General features: G+C 32.1%; 1 non-coding gene across 1 annotated transcript; it reads right to left on the bottom strand.

Moving 5' to 3' along the window:
* Nucleotides 1–8661: 8661 nt before the first annotated feature.
* On the bottom strand, nucleotides 8662–8785 carry LOC120068689. Its single transcript, XR_005479320.1, has one exon. It is a non-coding gene; the product is annotated as a small nucleolar RNA snoR77 (small nucleolar RNA).
* Between the last annotated feature and the right edge of the window lie 3729 nt (nucleotides 8786–12514).

Raw genomic sequence — 12514 nt, forward strand, 5'->3', positions numbered from 1 at the left:
GAAGTAGTCTAATAGTTCCTTATGTATTGATGAATATTTTTTTACAACAACTAGGATATGGAGATTTAAACTTCTAACCTCAAAAGAAATTGCGTTGATGAACGCTTACTTTAGCATGTTTGTTGCCATTTTTTTTGTTTTTTAGTGTGCCATGAACTCCAACTTGGAAATGTTATTTCCTTTTGCAACTTATATAAAATTTTCCAAAAAGAGAAGAAATGATAGGTGTAGATATTAACTTATAGAATATAGATAGTCTGTGAATTAGTTGAATGGGTTGGAGGTTGGATTTGATAGTGTACATGGTAGAAACTACAAAGACCAAAAGGTCCTTGTCAATGAGGCAAAAGGGGAGAGGTGAGGGCCCATTATTTGGTAAGGTGCTGGATCTGTTTGTCAAAAGCATGGAAAAGCTGGACTACAAGTGTTTTTTCACAATGGACTTTCCTTATGGACCCTTTGCCTCTAAAATTAATGCCAAAAAAGAGGAAGAAAAAACAGTACTCATACATCTTGGAGGGGACATTTTGAAATAATTTGGACTAATTTTCATATTATTTTGTGTCTTTCCAATTACATCCCTCTAGGTCATGTTATATAAGGGATATTTTGGTATTTTTATTCGATTGATTACTAATGGTCAGTCAACTTGTTATTTTTCCATTAGTTGAACACTCTCGACTAGATAGAAAAAACCTTTTTGGCTCTCGCGATACCTTTTTATTTTCGTAGAAGTGCATATTATAACACTTTTACATATCAATTGTTGGTGAAAAACATCAAATAAATGAAAAAAAAAAAAAAAAACAAGTTTGTGAGAATCCCATGTTGTTAAGATTACAAAGTGGAACCTCCTTTATAAATTCCTCAAGGGTATCCATGTTTTTGAGGAAGTGATGAGATAGGCAAATGTGGGTATGGGGACTTCCCACACGGGCCAGGCAAGGCGAGACGCACATGTGTGTGGAATTATTTTTATTATTATTTCTTTATTTTTTATTATTTAAAAATAAAGAAAAGGAAAATTTCTTTCAGTCTTCCCGCACGCAAACTTTTCTCCCTATCCGCTTCGTGCATGTTCAGAGGTTGCATGAACTTTTCTCCCCACCTATTTCATGCACGTTTAGAGATTGTTGCACGTTTTCTTCTCCCCTCCCGTTTTGAGTTAACGTTGGCCTTCAAGGCCTATAAAAGGCACCCTCTTCCACCAGTTTTACACACTACAAAAACCCTCTTCCACCAGTTTTACACACTACAAAAAAATCACTGCTTCCTTTCTCTCTCGTTTTTCTTCTCTCTCATTTTTCTTCTCTCTTTGCATGTTGCGTTTTTCAAGCATCTAAGTTTCTGAAGGGTGTGAATTTATCGATTTGTTCCAATGCAGTTTTGTTCGAGACAATTTTATTTGGATTGTTTTATCCTAAGGGCGTTGTGACCACAATTGAACTGCTTGCACAAAAAGGGCAGCGCCATGAAATGTATTAAAGAGAGCGAGCTCGGTGACTAAACCTATAACCATTTTCATTTTGTAGGTTCAATAATAGCGTCCGACACCATTCGATCGTACTTATTTTTCGTCCACCGAAGGTTGTTATTCCAACAATTTTAAAATGTTTGTCCATCTGCCACTATTGTGATAGCCCTTTCTCATAATGACATTATGTCTTCCGACCCCAACCACTGTTTCGATTCAAATGAGCAAAAAAGGAAGGTTCGAAGACGCTCGACCGATAGGGAGAGGGGAAGGGGGGGGGGGGAAGCGAAACTTTAAATGCTAGAAGTAAGAGATGTTGTTCTTCCTCACTGCAAGAAGGTTGCTGATGTCTGCACCACAGAGAAGCCAACTGTCCCAATGGAAGATCCCATCGAACAACATATAAGAGATGTAGTTGATTGAGAAGAAATATATTTTTTATTCAAAAATTTTATTTTAAACGGTTTGACTGATGATTTGTATGATTATTACAGTATAATGAAAACAGCAAAAGAATTATGGGATGTCTTGCGGAAAAAATACAATGCCGAGGAGGTTGACTCAAAAAGTACACCATCAGCCATTACTTGAAGTTCCAAATGATGGATGACAAATCTGTGGAGGCTCAACCCATGAATTATAGAAGATAGCCCACGAAATTATAAGCGAAGGTATGCCCCTGAATAAGCAATTTCAAATTGCTATCATTATTGACAAATTGCCTCAATTGTGGAAGGACTTTAAGAACACCTTGTGGCATAAAACCAAGGAGTTCTACTTGGAGAGTCTGATCACCCGCTTGAGGATTAAAGAGGAAACCCGGAAGCAGGAATAGAGGGAGAAGGTAAACATTGTACTAAAAAAGCTCACCTCAGCTACTGTGAAACCTGACCAAAAGCAAAAGGGAACCCAAAGGAAGGGTCAGAATCATGGATCCATCAACCAAAACAATCAGAAGAAGTAGAAACTACTCTATAGTTCCTATGCTTTAACTATAACGAACCTAGGCATATGACTAGGAACTGTAGGAATAGAAGTCATCCTGCTGAAAAGACAAACCTGACAGAAGGGTCATTAGTAGCCATGATCATAGAAGTAAATGTGATTGGTGGCTCTGAAGGATGGTGGATAGACATTAGCGCAATGCACCATGTCTGTCTTGACCTTAGTCTCTTTAAATCTTATACTAAAAATAAGAATAAAAACATACTATTGGGGGATCACCACTCAATGAAAGTTAATGGAATCGACGAGGTGGTGCTAAAATTTACCTCCAGAAAGACTCTCACTTTAATGGAAGTCCTACACTCCAAAGATAAGAAAGAATCAGGTCTCATACTATCTCCTTAATAAGGGCGGCTTCACTTAGAAAATAGGGGTAGACTTATATGCCTTCAATAAGAATAATGTATTCGTAGGGAAGGGTTATGCAACTTAGAGCATTTTCAGACTAAACCTAGACTTAAATAAAATGAAATTTTCTATGTATATGTTGTGTTCATTCAATGTTTGGCATGCTAGACTTTGTCATGTTAATAAAAGATAAATTTGTAACATGATTAGGTTGAAAACAATTCCTAAGTTATCTATGAATGATTTTGATAAATGCAAATATTATAGTCAGGTTAAAATAACTAAGACTTCATATAAATCTGTACTTAGAGACTCTAAGCCTTTAATTTAATTCATTCTGACTTATGTGAATTTGATGGTGCCTTGACTAGGAATAGTAAAAGATGCTTTATCACTTTTATTGATGATTGTTTGGTTTTCACATTCATATATTTGTTGAAAAATAAAAGTGATGCTTTTTATGCTTTTAAACTTTTTATGACTGAAGTAGAAAACTAATTTAACTGAAAGGTTAACAGACTTCGTAATGATAGGGGAACTATGTCTGACTCAGGTAGTTTTAACGAATTTTATAACTCGCATGGAATAATACATGGAAAGATTGCACCATATTCTCCTAAAATAAATGAAAAATCAGAAAGAAAAAATAGAACTCTATCTGAATTAGTAGTTACTATTTTTCTTAATTCAGAAGCTATGTTTTATTGGTGGGATGAAATTATCCTTATCGTGTGTTATGTTCTAAATAGAATACCAAAATCTAAAAACCCAACTTCACCTTACAAAGTCCTTAAGAATAAGAAACCTAACTTGTCATACTTTAGAACTTGGGGATGACTAGCCTTTGTAAGAATATCAGACCCTAAAAAAAAAAAAAAAACTTACTAGTAGAGCTTATGAGTGTGTCTTTATAGGTTATGCCGTAAATAGTAAAGCCTATAGGTTCTATGACCTAGTAAACCAAGTGACCATTGAGTCAAATGATGTTGCCTTCTTTAAGGATAGATTTCCTTGTAAATATAGGAACAGTGGGGGCTTGAGTTCTATTAGTCCACTACTTGTTAGAAGCCTAACTTCTAATGAAGTAGTTGACTCAAAGCTTAGGAGAAGCAAAAGAACTAGAACTATCAAGGACTTTGGGAATGACTTCCAGACCTATAACATAGAAGAAGATCCTAAAGACCTAAAAGAAGTCATGTCCTTTGTAGATGCCAACTTATGTCAAAAAGCTATAAATGATGAAATGGACTCTCTTTAGTTAAATAGGATTAGCATTTGTTAGACCTACCTCCTGGTTGCAAAACAATAGGTTGCACATGGATCCTAAGGAAGAAACTCAAACCTGATGGAACAGTTGACAAGTTCAAAGCAAGACTTGTAGCTAAAGGTTTCAGACAAAGAGAAAACATAGATTTCTTAACACCTTCTCCCCTGTGACTAGGATCACCTCAATCCGTATATTGTTTTCTCTTGTTGTCCTAAACAACCTTGTAGTTCATCAAATGGATGTAAAGACTGTGTTCCTGAACGATGAACTTGAAGAAGAAATTTACATGGAACAACCTAAAGGCTTCATAGTCTATGGTCAAGAGACTAAGGTTTGTAAGTTAAATAAATCTCTCTATGGCTTGAAACATGCTCCTAAGCAATGTCATGAAAATTTTGATAACCTAATCCTGTCTAAAGGTTTCAAAGTTAATGAAAGTGACAAATGCATCTACTACAAGTTCGAAAACAATCTTTGCACTATTATATGTTTGTATGTAGATGCTATGTTAATTTTTTTTTATCAAACTTGCACGTTATAAATTATGTGAAATTTTTATTGAGTGCAAACTTTGATATGAAAGAATTAGGAGAAGGAGATGTAATCTTAGGCATAAAAGTAACTAAGTCTGAAAAGGAAATTTTTTTAGATCAATCTCATTATATAGAGAATATTCTAAAGAAATATAATTACTTTAAATGTAAACCAGCATATACTCCTTATGATCCTAGTGTTAAGTTGTCCAAGAACACTGGTGGCAGTATTAATCAATTGGAGTATGCAAGCATCATAGGCAGTCTTAGATACGCTGCTAATTGCACTAGGTCTGATATAGCTTATGTTATAGGATTACTTTGTAGGTTTACAAGCAAACCTAGTATGGAACATTGGATTACTATAGAAAGGGTTATGAGGTAATTGAAGAAAACCCAGAACCTAAAATTACATTATCAGAAATTTTCCGCTGTCCTAGAAGGATTTACCGATGCTAACTGGAACTCTTTCTCAGATGATTCGAAGGCTACTAGTGGCTATATTTTCAATATAGTAGGTGGAACTGTCTCTTGAAAGTCCAAGAAACAGACTATCTTAGTCCAATCTACGATGAAGTAAAAAATGATAGCACTAGCTACAACTAGTGAAAAAGCAGGTTGGTTTAGAAGTCTGCTATCAAAGATTGCCCTATGGGAAAATTCGGGTAACAGCCATTTTGATCCATTGTGATAGTACTGCAGCAATCGCAAAATTTTAGAACCGTTATTACAAAAGAAAGAGACGAAAAGTATGTCATACTTTATTACAATAGAAAGAGACGAAAAGTAAGTCATAAGCATAGTACTATTAGAGATTTCCTCAGTACTGGTGTAGTTAAAGTGGATCACATAAGAACTGTTGAAACTTGGTAGATTCTTTAACAAAAGGATTGGCCAGAGGGAAGGTTTTCAAAACCTTATAAAGGATGGGGCTCATGCCTATAGAGAGATAAATCACTATGAGGAAAACCCAATCTGAAGACTGGAGATCCCAAGAAACAAGTTCAATAGGTAATAACTGATCACAGGTGATATGAAGTGAATCATGCTAAAATGAATACTGAATTCCCTCTCTATGACCTAGAGTCTGAGCATGATATCCTGAAACATAAGGAAGGTTGAACTTAGTTCCTAATGAGATCTATACTTGATGTCAAGTGGAATACCTAGCTATAGGATTATTCTTGATAGATTCACCTATATGAATGTGGAAGTGGGGGCCCGTTTCCTATGGAGTTTTAGGAAAACTCTCTAGAGTGTTCACTAAACTAGGATACACGTGCTAGACCTTAAAGCACGGGCTTTTGCGCTACACCCTAATAATGTTGTGTGTGAGATGTTGTTAGAGATAGAGTTAAAAAACTAAGAGTTACTCTAGTATATTCTGAATCATCTACACTATGTAAAGGTTCAAGTTGTAAGACACCTTTGTTTATGCACAGATTATACAGACTAATATTGTTTGATGGAAAATATATTTTTGTATTCTCAGAAGTTTTTCAGGTGAGGGATTGTTGGTGAAAAACTTCAAATAAATGAAAAGAAAAATATTTTAGAATCCCACATTGCTAAGATTACAAAGTGGAATCTTCTTTATAAACTTCCACCTTGAGTTGTGAGTTTTGGTCCCAAGGGGCACCCATGTTTTAGAAAGGGTGGGAAGATAGGTAAATGTGAGTACAGTGGCCTTCCCACACGCATGCACCGCCATTCAGTCGGATGAGGCGGGTGTGTGTTGAATTATTTTTATTATTATTTCTTTATTTTTTATTATTTAAAAATAAAGAAATGGAAAATAACTTTTCTCCCCGTCCGTTTTACGTATGTTCAGAGGCTGCGTGCATTCTTCTCCCCTCCTGTTTTGAGTTACCGTTGGCCTTCGAGGCCTATAAAAAGCGCCCTCTTCCATCAGTTTTACACAATACAAACAATTCACGGCCTCCTTTCTCTCTTGTTTTTCTTCTCTCTTTGCATGTTGCGTTTTCCGAGCATCTAAGTTTTTGAAGGGTATGAGTTTTCCGATTGGTTCCAGTGCAGTTCTATTCGAGATAATTTTATTGGAGTTGTTTTATCATGGAGACGACATGACCATTATTGTTGAACTGCTTGCACAAAAAGGACAGAGTCAAGAAACGTCTTAAAGAGAGCGAGCTCCACGACTTAGCCTATAACAGTTTTCTATTTTGCATATTCAATTCTGACATCTGACGCCATTCGATCGTACCTATCTTTTATCCACCGAAGGTTGCCATTCCAATATCATTGAATACGATCATGAACAGATTGTTAAATGAAGCATCAATGCGTCTATAATAATATAAAGAATGCTATTTCTTTGAACCCTATCATTATACATATAATTTTCAAAATCAATTAGCCTTATTTTGACACAAAAACACTAAACATAAAAAACTTTCATATATAATGATAAAATTGATAATGTTTTTACAAAGAAACTAAATTCAAAGAAACTAATATAATAACAATCGGTAAATCTTTTCCATTATTTTTCTTATACCTCTTTGTATTTTCATAAGAAAAATATCTTACCTCATCCAATTTGTTTAAGTATAGAAAATGTATTGTTCTAGCAGTTATGGAGTGAAAATTCAAATGCTTCAATACTCAATGATCGTGCTAAGGATGTCTCATCCTAATTCAGATACTTGAGTGCATCGTACGCCTACTGATCTCATCTACCTCTTATATATTGTTAAAAAAATGTTTTAATGCCCAAAAGGCTTTGTGTTCTAACTCCAAGGGCAAATGATAAGCTTTCCCAAAGACCAACCTATAAATTGACATTCTTGAAGATGTTTAAAAGCAGTTCTATAGGACCAAAGACCAATCCTACCTATTTGGAATGACAATATTATTCTCTAGGAATCCTTTTGTTTCTCTATCATATACTTCAACTTGACTATTAGTTTGAGGATGATAAAGGGTACGATATTGAAGCAAGTAAAGATATTTTATGAATGATCTTAAAAATTCTCTTTTAGTATCATTCGGAGGACATGCTAATACTTTTAGTGATATAGACAAACAATGCAAAACTAAATAAAATATATATAAATTCCCATTCAGAGGAGGAAATGGCCCATAAAATTAATTCTCCAAACATCAAACTATTCAATCTCTAAACAACTCATATGCATCTTTCATGTTTTATTTCCAAATTTCCTAATTTCTTCTAGCACTTGTCACATGTCAAGCTGAATAACTTAAATATAGTTTAAACATTACATCTTTTTTTCTTTTTCTTTTACCATCTATATCTGTTATTTTTAAATTTATATGCTTACTTTTCCTCAATAGGTTATTGACAACGAGACAGTACATTCAACAAAGAGATATGAAATTAGACTTGAGAAAAGAATTGAATATCTGCCTCTGCCTTGGAGTTACAAAAGTTCCAACCAAGTAACACTGCAAGAAAAATAGCACGTTGTTAAAAGTAAAAAAAAAGCTAAAAGTATTAGCAATGCATAAAGGCGCGTCACTGTGAATATCGCGATAGCCGTATAGTCGAAAGCTTTACTGACATACCCACTACGCACCGCTGAAACATGACTTTTACTGACGCTAACGAGTTATTAAAAGTGTACTTTTAGTAACATATGTTTTATTGTTATTTGTGTTATATGTTTTATCGCTATAACACAAATTAAGTTTAAACAACATATAAGATTGTTGCTGAATAAGGATTAATGGTCATTGCGAGTATTTTTTGCAACATATGTAAACGTTGATAAAAGTATTTCATTAATTAAACAAATAATATTCAATTTAATAGTTATCACTGATACAAAACTACGCTATATGGGGATATAACTCAATCAAACTTGCTATCTCCTTCACTAAAGTCCGTGTTCAATCTACCTACTAATTCTAAAAAGTCGATGAATAATTTCTGCATAATCTTGTTTAAGGATTATTAATCAGCCAGATGATCTAAGATTATAAAGAAAAGAAAAATATTAAAATAGAAATCAAGCAAGAACACAACTCGAAATCGGTAAAACTGAAAAGAAAATGTTCTTGGGTTTACTAGACCATCTTCAAAGGAAATCTCAGCAAATTTGAAGAGCATAAGCATTCGATGTACAAGCAATTTGACGTCTTCCTTTCGCATGAAATTGCAAATCGGAAGAGCAAAAGCATTTGAAAGGACGTGATAATTCTTTTTTACTTAATTCTATTTTTTGAAATAACCTTTTAAGAAATGTTACCAGAGAATTTTAATATTTAGTGACGTTGGTTTGTGCATCACAGATTTTTTAGTGACGCTGATGTAAATTTTGTTGCTAAAGATGATATTCTGCAACATGTCTTTCAATGCGTCGTCGTGGATTATCATTTAACAACAAAATTTTCTTGCATGGATAAAAATTTGTTATTGAAAATTAATTTTTTTGATAGTTTAAGGGCCTTTCTGAGTCCATCATACTAGATTTGTGGAGCTTGTTTAGAGTCCATACAGAGAACACGATTCAACTAACAAAGAAAGATAGGAGACTACTCATCAATAAATCCCTCAAGTTAGCCCATGTAAACTTTTGCTTCTAAGGACGCCGTTTGTTTCACAGGTTTTTCTTATGGGATTTCAGACAGACATTTAATATCCTTGTTTATTAGTTAATTAATAAATTAATATCAATTACTCATTATTGTTAATTTTAATCAATTATAAATATAAAATATTAATAGACTTAGAAAATTTTATCTAATATCTCTACAATTAAGATTTTATGCTATCTTAACTATTTAATATAAATTATTATGACGATGATGAATATCAATATTGTAGTTAATTTATAATGATTTATTTATTTTTAATAATTGATTTAAATTAATTAATTATGTTGAGTAAAAGTTTAATATAAAAGCATTCATTTATTTTTATTTTATTTTTATGATTAAATAATGCTAAATTTATTTGATGACTACAATAATTTGTATCTTGTATTTAATTAAATAATTATTTAATTTTAGTTTCTATATACAAAATTGATAAATTGAACACACATTTTAACTTCCATACATTAATTATCCTGCATATCCAAACACAGACATTAATTATCTCATACATATATTTAATATCTATACCCATAAAACAATTTTTATGATCCAAACTGGCCATAAACGACAATTTAAGAAGGCACTTTTAATGTTCAAGTTGGCAAAAGTGCCAATTGTGCGAGATAGTCATTTTGAATATAACTCAAATTGTTGAAAGAGTTGATGACTGGACTAAATTTGAGATCTTGAAAATATCGACTTTTGGTGTTTGATGGAAATCCTTTAGCAACCAGTCGTACCTTTATAAGACCGATGTAATTGCATGTTTCAGTTGAAAGATCTACTTTTTACTAATGAAACTATAAGGAACTAAAGTTCTTGAATTGTTTTTTTTTTTTTTTTTTTTTTTTTTTTTTGCAGTGCAGGAAATTGCAAACTTTGGGCTTGAATATTTCATTCTTCTTACTCCTTGTCTGCATTTGGTGAGTATGTGAAGTTGTATATTACTAATCTGATTTGGAGAAGCTTTTTTAATGGAAACACTTACACACATGGAGTTGTAATATTTTGGATCTACACAAAGACATGGAATTATTTGCACAAGACTTGGTTGTGTATTGAAGCATTTTTATGTTTCTAACAAGGCACAAAGAAATACTAGGAGTGGGCAGATTTAGTCATATGTTATTATGGTTTCCACAAGAATTTGTATTGAAGAAATTGGAAACATATTTGAAGGGAAATTTCATTTCCATAGAATATGACATTTAGAAAGATATAGACAAGAAAAAGTACATACATTCAATAAAATTGAATGAAATTGAAACTTATAATGAGTTTGGTAAGAAGGAAGAAAAACAAGCACATCCAAAAACTTTAAGGGAATTGATAGTTTGGTTTAGTGTTATAGGAAGAAACTTGAGTTAAAGAGAGGTTTCTTTTAGGTAAAGAACAAACATTCAAAACTCACCCCTTCCTAATTTGCTTGTATGTTTTGATTTTCATCTCAAAATTGTTTTCAGTTTAGGCTTTGAAATTGGTTAAAGGGTAAGAGTTTCTAACTTTTGTTCCATGGATAAATGGGTCAACATTGTGCTATTTGAATAGATAAAAGGAGTACCGGAATGGTTACAACAACGGCAGTATTTTGATCAATCGATCTGTTGTCGGCCACTGTGACATGCGGGTATTAACTTTTTGTCAACATATCAACATTTTTATCAATATTTTCAAGTTTTCAGTAATTCAACTTTAACGTGAAGTGTAAATCGCATTTCTCATAGAAAAAAAATACATGTAACAAAGAAAAATAAGCTTGAGACTTCGATATTTTAAACATATTTGAGCCTTCCAACTCTGATACCAAATTAACATTTGAGGAAGAAGTTGATCTTTGGTGTTGTCATGATCCTATCGTATCTCACATCTATCAAATTAATTTACCAAAGCTCAAAATATGCTTATTTATATATTCTATCAACGAGTGTATTTTATTATATGTCTTAACCAATTAAGTTATAGTGTTAACAAATTTGAGAGGAGACAATCATAGATTGAATTTCACTCAAGATTAATAAACAATAGAAAATAATAATATATCAACACTTGTGAAAATCAACTCTCTTTTTCTTAGCCTATAATTGACTAATTGTTGTTGGTTTGAATGTTTGTTTCCTTTTAGGGTAACTATTTTAAATGACAAAACTACTGAAAATATTTTTAAATATAACAAAATGTTGTTGTCTATCAGTGTCTATCTATTAGTGATAGACATTGATAGACTATTATATATTATCTATCATTGATAGATATTGATAGATATCTTTCAGTGTCTATCATTGATAGATAGTAACATTTTACTATATTTGAAAATATTTTAAGCAACTTTTTATATTTAAAAATAGTCATTTCTTTTACACAAGCTACTATAATTATAAGCAATTATTTATTTATTTATTATTATTTGGTTTTATTTACATAGTAAAAAGTAATTTTGAATATTTCCTTTACAAAATAATTTGAAATGCTTTAAGTTTCAATAAGAGAAAGTGCTTCCATTAAGGATTTTTCTTTCCAAAAGTGCTTCACTTCCAATCACAACTTTCAAAAGTCATTTCAAATGCAAACTTTCAAATTAAACAGTATAAGAACAAAAATAAAACTTAATTTACAATAATTTCCCCTCAGCACAATTAGAAGAAAATTAGATAAATGAAAGCCTTCTTAAGTCTTATACTCTTACCATCAAATTGATCTTGATGGGTGCTTCTAATTATTCAGTTAAGGCTTGATTTGAAATTTGTAAACTCACTTTGACCCACTAAATATCCAATGTTCATATTCAAATTGATCTGAAATTAGAAAACTTGTGTGTGGTAAAATTTTTTAATGTTTAGACATAATTTTACAATAATAAGAAAAAGAGGGAAATAATCAAATTAAGAACGATCTAAAGATGCCAACTTAGTTAGGATTCTTTGATGTACCTACTGACTTACATATCGTATTATTCCCTAAAAAACGATACAAAATATAAAATAATTAATCTATTTAATTGAAGAAAATCATTACATATTTTTCACCAAGAAAATCTTATCTTATGTTACCAATAATCAATGAAAATACAATTTGCTCCCGTGAGTTATACCTTACCAAATGTAAACTATTCTACTCTTGAACAAATTTTGAAAAAAAGAGAGAGAATTAGGACATAAACCAAAATGAAATTCTATAATAAATGTCTTTCGAACTTCAAAGCTGACAATGTATAGAAAAAAATAAAACAAAACTCTTCTTAATTTACAAATTTTAAGTAGTTTTTTTAATCTTTGAAGTATAATACTATGAAAAGATTTGGGTACAAAC

Source organism: Benincasa hispida, chromosome 12 (assembly GCF_009727055.1).
Source record: "Benincasa hispida cultivar B227 chromosome 12, ASM972705v1, whole genome shotgun sequence".
NCBI lineage: Eukaryota > Viridiplantae > Streptophyta > Magnoliopsida > Cucurbitales > Cucurbitaceae > Benincasa > Benincasa hispida.